Genomic DNA, 11,115 nt, shown 5'->3' with positions numbered 1-11,115 from the left:
AATAAATTAATACCAGCTTAGTACAGTATCTCAAAACTACAAAATAAGCGTTAATGGCATCCAAATATTCACAAAATTAATTGCACACCCTAGGCACCAATCTAGAGCGCAATTATTTTTCTAATGAATCTTTGTGTTAATCTTGACTTAAAACATATTAAGTTTGCTCCGATACCATTTGTTGGTTGCTGAAACTAATTTTAGACACACAGCGGAAGCTAACTAGGATCGTCTTTGCATAGGTATATATCAAAATTTAACGAACGATGCCCCTACAACCCTAACATGCCCCACGGCCATAGCGTGTTTTTGCCTAACATGCTTCTAAAAATTTATTTGATCTCAAATCTTATTTTTAATATGTTAATCGAACACACAAGATAAAATTTTAATCTTTGTAAATAATCCTAGCATGCTTCTAGGTTTATATCCTAATAATTATTAAAACAAGATCAAACACACACAACATGGCATCAAGAAAGTTAGAGATTAACCAACCTCTTCAAAAACGAGGTCCTAAGCTTTCTTCTTTTCTTGAACGCACGAACCACCGTCTTGATCTCTACGAACTTGGAACACCTACGTCATTTCCTTGGTATTTCCCTTAGTCTCCTTGCAAACAAGCAAAGCAAAAAAACATTGATTGGTAGTGAACCAAGAACAAACACACAGCTTCTCTTAGAAAACACCCCACGACCACTTTGTTAAAGCTCACTTGAGGTTTTTTTCTTTTATTTTTAAATCGGCGGCTTTGCCTTGTTTTTGCTGAACAAAAAGCCCTTCCCAATAGTAGAGATAGTATAGTATTTATATACCAATAAAACAAGTCTCTTTAGGTTTGATTTTCCAATTCAATATGAATTAGGAAAAAATCAATACCGGGCCATATCATTACATGAAATAGTCGGCGCTCATTTGAACATTTAATGGGCTGGCCATGCTTTGCATTGCAAGGCATGGTTTGGCCTAGCTTGGCCTAATCCTACAAGAATTCAAGGCTCAAATATTAATTCGATTCTTGGTCCATTCTTTACTTTCATTTCGATTATATAAAATATTAGTTTTACAATCTAAATCGAAATTCCGAGACTTATTATTTTATCATAAATACACTTACAAGAATTTTGTATATCTTGACAAAAATAACTTTATCTTAGGGTTATCTCTGAAAAATCAAAACCAAATAAAATTATATCTATTTGTCATACAAATTCTATTCTTGTAATATCTCAATAACCGTTGTGATATTGTGAAATTTGCCGATCTTCCTCAAATAGGATGAGCGACTAAATTGAGGCTACCAAGGGGACTCCGCAAGACATACAAATCTAGGCTCCCGAAATATTACTCTTTACTGCCAAGTCATATGACTAGGAATAATTGTCACACCCCTCTCTGCTATGATATACCGAAGTGTACCTATACCCACAAGGATGTGACCGGCAGGGGACATCCCATCCCCCAAACCAATTCCCAAACCAATAATTGAACCCAAAAACATATATAGTAAGAATAATAATAATGACTCCTGAAACACGATGTGAAACAGTCTAGTATCCAAAATACCATATATGCAACCACCCAAACCACCGGAGTACATGTACAATTGCGGAACAGTAAAACATAACTACCCGATGCCAAACAAAGTAATATACACATAATACAATAGTCGGCTTGAGGTTACACATCAGCTCACGCATCCCGTCACTAACCACCTTCACCCGCATCTAACTCACCTGAAAGGGAATAAAGAGGAGGGGTGAGCCAAGAAGCTCAGTAGGGCAAAGAAAGGGAACACCGATATCCAAAATAAAGAAATCAAAGAATATGATGCAGAATATGAGGTACAATAAATATACTCAACCATCCGTAATCCAACTAAGTAACATGGTAGCCGATAAGGCTATACAACACCGTAACCAGAAACACCGGTCTCCAGAAATCCAAAATCCATACACTACCACCCATAATACACAATCCACCCCTGGACCCACCATAATCCCCGTAGGGTGTCTCCCAGTCCAGGTCCACACCAAAACTGGATGAGGATTGGATATCCCGATAGCATAGCCTACACTGAGAGCATCCCCTGTGATGCACCTCATCTCAGACGATCTACAGGTATGTACCCAGTCTATATATATATATATATATATTATCCATCATAAATCCATATCAAATAGATTGGGCCCCTATACAGGCCCCATAGTCCATATCAACCACCTCCAATCACCCCACTCCTAAAACGTACCAATAGTGATAATCAACAGGGAATACAAATCAAACATGCAAATAGGTCGTATCTCCACCCCCGAAAATTGACAAAACCATAATACCATAAGAGTCTGTGAAACTGAAACTCTAGAGTTGCGTGCCATAGATAAAGAAATACCTACCTGAAAATTGGAATGGAAATACCAAGCTCGCGTCCCTCACAAGCCCCGACTCCGGAAGTCAACTCACTTCGAACCTCAACCGGGATCATCGTCTACACCGAAAAACACAATATATGAAAATATAGTGAAAATACGTTCGATCAACTATGGTCAACGGTCAAACAGTATCAAACAGGGTCAAACAGTCCCAAACCGAATCAAACAGTGTCAAACCGGGTAAGACCGGTCAACACACCGGTCAACCGAGTCAACTCTCCCAGACTCAGTCAACTCGGCCAACTCAACCCAATGGTGTCACCGGTGATTCGGCCACCAAAATCGAATAATCAATACCCTAAATTGAAGAGCTCGAAGAGACGAACTCATAGGGACCTGAATCGGGTCAAACCATTGGCGGAATCAGCCGGATTGACCAAAGAAACCCACATTGGCAGGAAACTTCAAACTCCGATATCTCCCTAACCACAGCTCCAATCGACAATATTCCACTTGGGTTGTACTTGTCTCACTCCTGCGCTTCTTCTGGTACCAGCCATGACCTTCACGTTGGCCGGAATCACAAAGTCACCATGAGAGAGAAACTCCCACATATAAGAGAGCAAATTGTGTGAGGGAGAGGATATATTTGAAAAAAAACAAAAGTTCAGGTATTTAACTTATTATTTAAACTTTTCACTATAGCCCCGGAATTTTTACAAAAATGCTACTCAAAGAATTTGTTATTCTTAAAAATCCATTAAATCTTAAAAATTCATAAATCCAATTTAAATCCGATTTGAGTGATTCTTGCGGTAAAAATTTTCTTTTAAAATCCTGTATTTATTAAAAATATTTTCACATTTTTCCCTTAATTTAATTTTTATTCTCTTCAAATCCCGTTTCACGATCATCGAGGTTCACTCCACCTCGATCAATGCATCAAAGTACTATAAACAGTGTAAAAATCGGGTCAGGATATTACATCCTCCCCTTTTAAGAAAATTTCGTCCCCGAAATTAAAATCGTACCTAGGTAGCAAATAACTCTGGATATTTAGCTCTCATGTCAGACTCCAACTCCCAGGTCACCTCCTTTGCTCCATAATGTTGCCATATCACCTTGACTAAGGGTATGGTCTTCGATCGTAGTCTCCTCTCCTGTCTATCCACAATCTTGATAGGACGTGTTTCTAAAGTAGCGCGCTCATCAATCTCCAAGATAGACCAATCTAATATATGAGAAGGGTCCCTATGGTATCTCCGTAACATAGACAAATGAAATACACCATGTACCCCTGTCAACTGCGGGGGTAATGCTCATTGATAAGCTACCGTCCCCACCATCTCCAAAATCTCAAATGGTCCTATAAACCTTAGAGCTATTTCCCCGCTCTCCCAAATCTTTGTACCCATCGCTTCGGACTAATCCTCAGAAACACGTGATCCCCCACCTGAAACTCTAGAGGTCTACATCTCCTATCCGCGTAACTCTTCTGACATGATTGAGCTGTCAGAAGCACCACTGAATCACTGTCACCACCTCAATAGTCTGTTGCACCATCTCTGGACCCAATAATGGTTTGTCTCCAACCTCTGACCAGCACAACGGTGATTTACAAGGTCTCCCATATAATGCCTCATACGAAGCCATCTGAATACTGCTCTGGTAGCTATTATTGTACACAAACTCCACCAAAATAATATGAGTCTCCCAATCTCCTCAGAAATCTAACACATAAGCACGAAGCATATCCTTCAAAATCTGAAGAGTACGCTCACTCTACACATCGGTCTGAGGATGAAAAGTTGTATGGAAGTTCAGTTTTGTCCCGAGAATATCCTGAAAACTGCCCTAGAATCGTGAAGTAAACTTGGGATCCCGATCAGACATAATACTCAACGGTACGCCATGCAACTAAACTATCTCCCGTACATACAATCTGGTCAATGACTCAATCGAGTCTGTCTAGCGTATAGGTATAAAATAAGCTGTCTTTGTCAACTGATCAACAACAACCCAAACCGCATCATGTCTCCGCGGAGTCATAGGTAAACCCATCACAAAATCCATAGTGATATTCTCCCACTTCCACTTAGGTAATGGAAGCTGCTGTAACAATCCAGCGGGTGGTCGATGCTTTGTCTTTACCTGCTGATAGGTAAGACAATGAGCCACGAATTGTGCCACATCTCTCTTTATGCCACTCCACCAATACTGCCTCCGTAAATCTCGATAATCTTGGTAGCACAAGGATGCATCGCAATCCGTGAGTAGTGTGCCTCCTGAAGTATCTCCTCCCGTAGCTCCGTATCCTCTGGAACTACTAACCTGCCTTGGAATTTGACTCCACCATCAGTGCCTCTGGCCCATCCCTCTACATCCTCAACGTCATCAAATAGTGCATGCCCCAACTGTGCATCCAACACGCGCTGTACAAGTGCTGGACGAGTAATCAAACTCCGTAAACTCTATAAGTGTCCACACTCCTCCATGTCTAGTCGATACTGACTAAGTGTATCCACCAACTCAAACTCAAGGATAGCCAACCGCGCTGCAACCAATCTCCTACTCAAGGCGTCAGCCACCACATTTGCCTTGCCTGGATGATACTGTAAAGTAAAATCAAAGTCCTCAAGGTACTTCATCCATCTGCACTATCTCTGGTTCAAATCCCTCTGAGTAAACAAATACCGAAGACTCCTATGATCTGAGAATACCTCGAATCTCTCTCCATAAAGATAATATCTCCACTGCTTAAGTGCGAACACTACAACAGCAATATCCAATAGATTGGGCTCCTATACGGGCCCCATAGTCCACATCAACCACCTCCAATCACCCCACTCCTAAAACATACCAACAGTGATAATCAACAGGGAATACAAATCAAACATGCAAACAAGTCGTATCTCCACCCTCGAAAACTGACAAAACCATAATACCATGAGAGTCCGTCAAATTGAAACTGTAGAGTCACACACCAGAGATAAATAAACCCTACCTGGAAATCAGAACGCAAATTCCAAGCCCGCAATATACAAAAATACAGTGAAAATACGTTTGGTCAACTATGGTCAATGGTCAAAGTCAATGGTCAACGATCAATGATCAACTGTCAAATAGTGTCAAACCGGGTCAAACGGTACGAAACTGGATCAAACCAGGTCAGACAGATCAAACCGGGTCAAACAGTGTCAAACCGGGTCAGACTAGTCAAAACACCAGTCAATCAAGTTAACTCGACCACCTCAACCCAATGGCGTCACCAGCGATCTGGCCACGAAAACCTACCAATCCATACACCAAATTGAAGAGCTCAAAGAGACGAGCACATAGTCCCTGAATCGGGTCAAACCACCGCCCGAATCAGCTGGATCGACCAAAGAAACCCACGGTAGTCGGAAACTTCAAATTCTGATATCTATCTAACCACAGTTCCGATTGACGTGATTCCACTTGGGTTATACTCATCTCACTCCTGTGCTTCTTCTGGTACCAGCCATGACCATCACCGTCACCGAAATCACAAAGTCACCCATGTATGAGAGAGGAAATTATGGAGGAAGAGGGTATATTTGAAAAAAACAAAAGTCCAGGTATTTAACTTATTATTTAAACTTTTCACTGTAGCCCCTGCGTTTTTACAAAAATGCCACTCACAAAATTTGTTATTCTTAAAAATCCATTAAACTTTGAAAATTCATTATAAAGCCAATTTAAATCCGATTTGAGTGATTCTTGCGACAAAAATTTTATTTTAAAATCCTCTATTTATTAAAAATATTTTCATATTTTTCCCTTAATTTAATTTTTTTCACTTCAAATCCCGATTCATGATCACCGAGGTTCACTCTACCTCGATCAACGCGTCAAAGAACTATAAACAGTGTAAAAATCGAGTAAAGATATTACAATAATATTTCAATCCAATGTTCGTCTGACACTACCTGAACTATGGATGAACTCCTAGAGATGTATGATTCTTACATTAAGGCTTTTCCTTATTAGAAACCTGTCCCTGACTTGTGAAATGTGTATGAATATATCCTCCATGCAACACCCGAAAAGTTGGAGTGAGAGTTTGTGTACTATCAAACACTCCAAAGTCTATATTTCCCCTAAGATCTCGGTTCCCTTGTATCTATCCACTGAGCGTATTAGATTGATCCTTCGATCAATCTAAATACTAACGCTTGATCCATAAGGATCACTCTGTAGAGTTTATGGGTAGATTAATTTGAACCTCTCAGGTGGGTGCTTATACAATTCCGTATCCCGAAAGTACATGAATGACTATGTTGTAAGTATGCTCCCACACTCTAGTGGCATACATCCAATCCATCGAGTATATTGGCAATAGTGTGTGTCTCACTCATTGATGAATCAAAACGCACATGTTATTAGTATGAAAGTATTGAGCTACTCAAGCTTAAGAGATATCGTACTCTCACAGCTATATGATGAACAACTCATTGACAGTACTTTTCTTGCTGTTCATTCCTATGTTAGTCTGTCAATGTATGTTTCCCTACATACACTAGTGCACCAATCCGAGAATCCTCTCGAGTGGTCAAGACAAACCACTCCTCTATTTGGAGATGTTCATGCACTACAACCTATATCAACAAAGTGTCTAGCTTTGTTAATCTGGTTGTGACTAATTTATTTCGGATGTAATAATGAATCTTGTGTCTGTCTATACTTACACATGTATTTGAGTATCCAAGACATCTAATACACATACTGTAATATTAAATATTTATCAATAAATCTCAGAACTCTCATACATGGTATGTTTTAGGACACCATCCCAATAGTCTATTCGCATGTTTACCTAACAAACGTTGTACGAAAGTTAACTCTCTCCATAGAGTACAATGGTTAACTTTGATGCTTTGGAATTGCTCAACTCTCTCCATAGACGAGCTTTCCATATTTTTATGCAATTTCAAACGTAACGTGATCCATTCGCATCTTTACCTTACGAAACGTTGTACGAAATCTATGCTAGCAAGTTAAACTTCTAAGAAAACAAAATAAAATGCAAAGTTCCACTTTGATGCGTTGGAATTGCTCAACTCTCTCGATAAACGAGCTTTTCATGTTTTCGTGTAATTTGAAACATAAGTTGTTATATTGGTATCTTTTAGTTTCCAAACATTCCATGAAATTTACACAAGCAAGTTATACGTTTAAGAACACTAAATAGAGTACAACGGTCCACTTTGATGATTTGGAATTGCTCGACTCTCTCCATAGACGAGCTTTTCATGTTTTTGTGCAATTCGAAACATAACTTGTTATATTGGCATCTTTTTACTTCCAAAAGTTCCTCAAAACCTAAACTGGCAAGCTAGACTTCTAAGAAAACTAAATAGAGTACAATGGTCCACTTTGACACTTTGAATTGCTCAACTCTCTCCATGGAATAGCTTTTCACGTTTTTGTACAATTTCAAACATAACTTGGTCTATTCGCATCTTTACCTTACGAAATGTTGTAAGAAAGCTAAACTAACAAGTGAGACTTCTAAGAACACTAAATAGAGTACAACGGTCCACTTTGATTCTTTGAAATTGCTAAACTCTCTTCATAAATGAGCTTTCCACGTTTTTCTGATATTTCAAACATAATTTGCTCTATTCGCATCTTTACCTAATGAAACATTGTAGGAAAGCTAAACTAAGAGGTGAGACTTCTAAGAAAACTAAATAGAGTATAATGGTCCACTTTGACACTTTGGAATTGGTCAACTCTCTCCATAGACGAGCTTTTCACGTTTATGTGTAATTTCAAACATAACTTGGTCTATTCCCATATTTACCTAACGAAACGTTGTAAGAGAGCTAAACTTGTAAGTCAGAGTTCTAAGCACACTAAATACAGTAAAACGGTCGACTTTGATGCTTTGAAATTGCTCAACTCTCTCCATAGAGAAGCTTTTCACATTTTTGTGCAATTTCAAACATAACTTGATCCATTCGCATCTTTACCTTACGAAACGTTGTACAAAAGCTAAAGTAACAAGTTGGACTTCTTAGAAAACTAAATAGAGTACAAAGGTCCACTTTGATGAGTTGGAATTGCTCAACTCTATCCATAGGCGAGTTTTTCAAGTTTTTGTGCAATTTCAAACATAACTTGGTCTATTCGCGTGCTTATTGTTAGGTGTAAAATACACCTATTTTTCTGGGACTAAAGTTGCTATTTTTCTATGTTTAGTAGTGCAAAATATTGCCCATATTGGTATTTTTTATGAACAGGTACTGCTGGAGAGTAAAGCTAACACTGGACAGAATTTGTAACCTATTTTGCAACCTGTTACGGCCGCAGTGGGCCATTATAGGGTTTTAAGTCTATATAAAGGGCTTTTCTGTTGGAAAAAGGACACTTTTTGCTGCATGGTTGAAGACCTAATTTGGATAGAGAGTGACGGAAAGAAGGAGGAGGCACATCAAGCTTGGCAGTCCAATTCTTCAGCAAATCTCAATTCTTCCATTGATGTGAACATTGTTAATGAGTATTTTTGTGGTTTTTATTATGATTATGTGTAGCTAAACTCTTTTCTAGCTAGGGTTTGGTAATTCTTCTACCATAAACCTTGTCCACGTGTAGCTAAACTCTTTTCTAGCTAGGGTTTGGTACTTCTTCTACCATAAACCTTGTCCACAAATTTGATTGACATTCAGACTAAGTTTAATTATTTGTTCTCTGGATTGATTGTTTATTTCCTATTGTTTAAATTCATTTGTTGAATTTTTCGGTAATCTTTTTTAGTCATTAACAATAAGCTAGCAATGTCTAAAAAGTTTTGTTAAGGAAAGGGGTTAATTAATTATGCGCTGTATTAAACAGAAGGCCCCCTCTTTCTTAGGAACAATCTGGTTGCTAAATTTGTTAGTCCCTAACTTAAAAACCAACAAATTTTTTTGGTGCTATGTGCATAATAATCCTCATAATATGTCTATTATATTCTTAATGCTTATAATAATAAATTTATGTGCATTATTGCTTACATATTATATTGTTAATATGTTGGATCATAAAGATTCGTTCGTTGATTATTGATTGATGAAATATGAAGGTTAAATGATTTTTTCCTTTGATTATGGTTGATGACTTGAGCATAGCGATTTTTCGATCTCGCATTTTTAGGAAAAATATTTGATTTTTATGCTTTAAGTTGACAAATTGTGCCTAATTGAAATCCAACCTTCATTTACTTTTGTAGTAATGGCCTCGAAAAACGTGATTGCTGACCTTAATAAAGGAGAAAAGTTAACTGGATTTGAAAATTATGATGTGTGGAGGAGGAAGATTCAGTATCTTCTCAACAAGCAAAAAGTGCTCGAGACCTTGGAGATGGCTATGGTGCCACCCGAAGAAGGTAACACTGCCCAGCACCGCTGTGACAATGAAGCCTATGATAATTTGGTCAAAAAGGACCGTTGTGCACGGTTCACAATGCTTAGTGCTATGCAAAATGACCTAATTGGTGATTTTAAGGATTGCACTACGACTCAGGCCATGTGGAATGAGCTCAAAATAAATTTTGGGCAAACCAATGCCACTAGGCTTCGTGCCTTGAACCTCAAATTTAATAAGTATACGTTGCTCCCAAATCACACAATGCTCTAGCATCTTTGTGAAATGAAGGGCATGATCAAGGATTTGAGGAATGCTGGTGTTGAGCTCAGTGATAAGCAACAGGTGCTGGCCATGATCTGTTCCTTGCCGGACCCTGAGCTAGAAGCTGATTGCAAAGCTACTACCAAGAAAGTGGCCTTAGTGGCCCATGCTCCCAACAAACCCAGAAATGGGAATAAGGGAAAAGGAGGAGGGAAAAAGAGCAATGGAAAGGTCACGGGCCTAAAGGCAAGAAGGTTGAGAAGCCAAAGCCCAAGAAGAATGTAGCTAAGATGAAGTGCTACAATTGTGGGCAAAAGGGACACTTGGCCAGAAACTGTTCTGAGCCTAAGAAGGTAGTTCCTCAATTTATTTCTGTCAATGTTTGTTCTTATGCATTAGTTTCTAACTCCATTCCTGATTGGATTTTGGATATAGGAGCAAACAAACACATAGTTTTTGACAAACAGGGCTTTGTGGATTTTCACCAAATCCCAGCTGGAACCCAGTATGTCTATCTGGGAAATAATGGACAATTGGAGATTTTGGGATGCGGTTCCTATCAACTTAGATTGTTAGGGGGTTGCAGTTTAATCCTACATGATGCTATATTGTCCAAATTGTTGGTGTAACCTTAACTCTATGCTAGCTTTATTGCCTTTAGGTTATTCTTTTCATTTTTGAGAACAATGTTGTTGACATGTTTTTTGATAATAAATTGTTCTTTAGTGGACAACTTGTCAATGGTTTCTTTAAGTTAAATTTAGATTATTATACTGCTTCTTCTTCTTCTTCTTCTGCACTTGTTACTTTGCCTCAAATAGATGGCATGTTATGGCATGCTAGACTTGGTAATATTGATCAAGAAAGAATGGCTAGATTAGCCAAAGCGGGCCTATTGGGCTCGCTTGAAAAAATTAATCTCCCTGTGTGTGAGAATTGTCTAATGGGAAAGGCATCAAGAAAGCCTTTTGGTAAGGCTCTTAGGGCCTCTCATCCATTGGAGTTAGTCCACTCTGACATCTGTGGGCCTATGAATGTTAAAGCTCGACAAGGAGCGTCGTATTTCATAATATTCATAGATGATTATTCACGATTCGGATATTTGTACCTG

The sequence above is a fragment of the Tripterygium wilfordii genome, chromosome 15 (genome assembly GCF_013401445.1).
Source record: "Tripterygium wilfordii isolate XIE 37 chromosome 15, ASM1340144v1, whole genome shotgun sequence".
NCBI lineage: Eukaryota > Viridiplantae > Streptophyta > Magnoliopsida > Celastrales > Celastraceae > Tripterygium > Tripterygium wilfordii.
Note: the sequence above shows the minus strand (reverse complement) of the source record.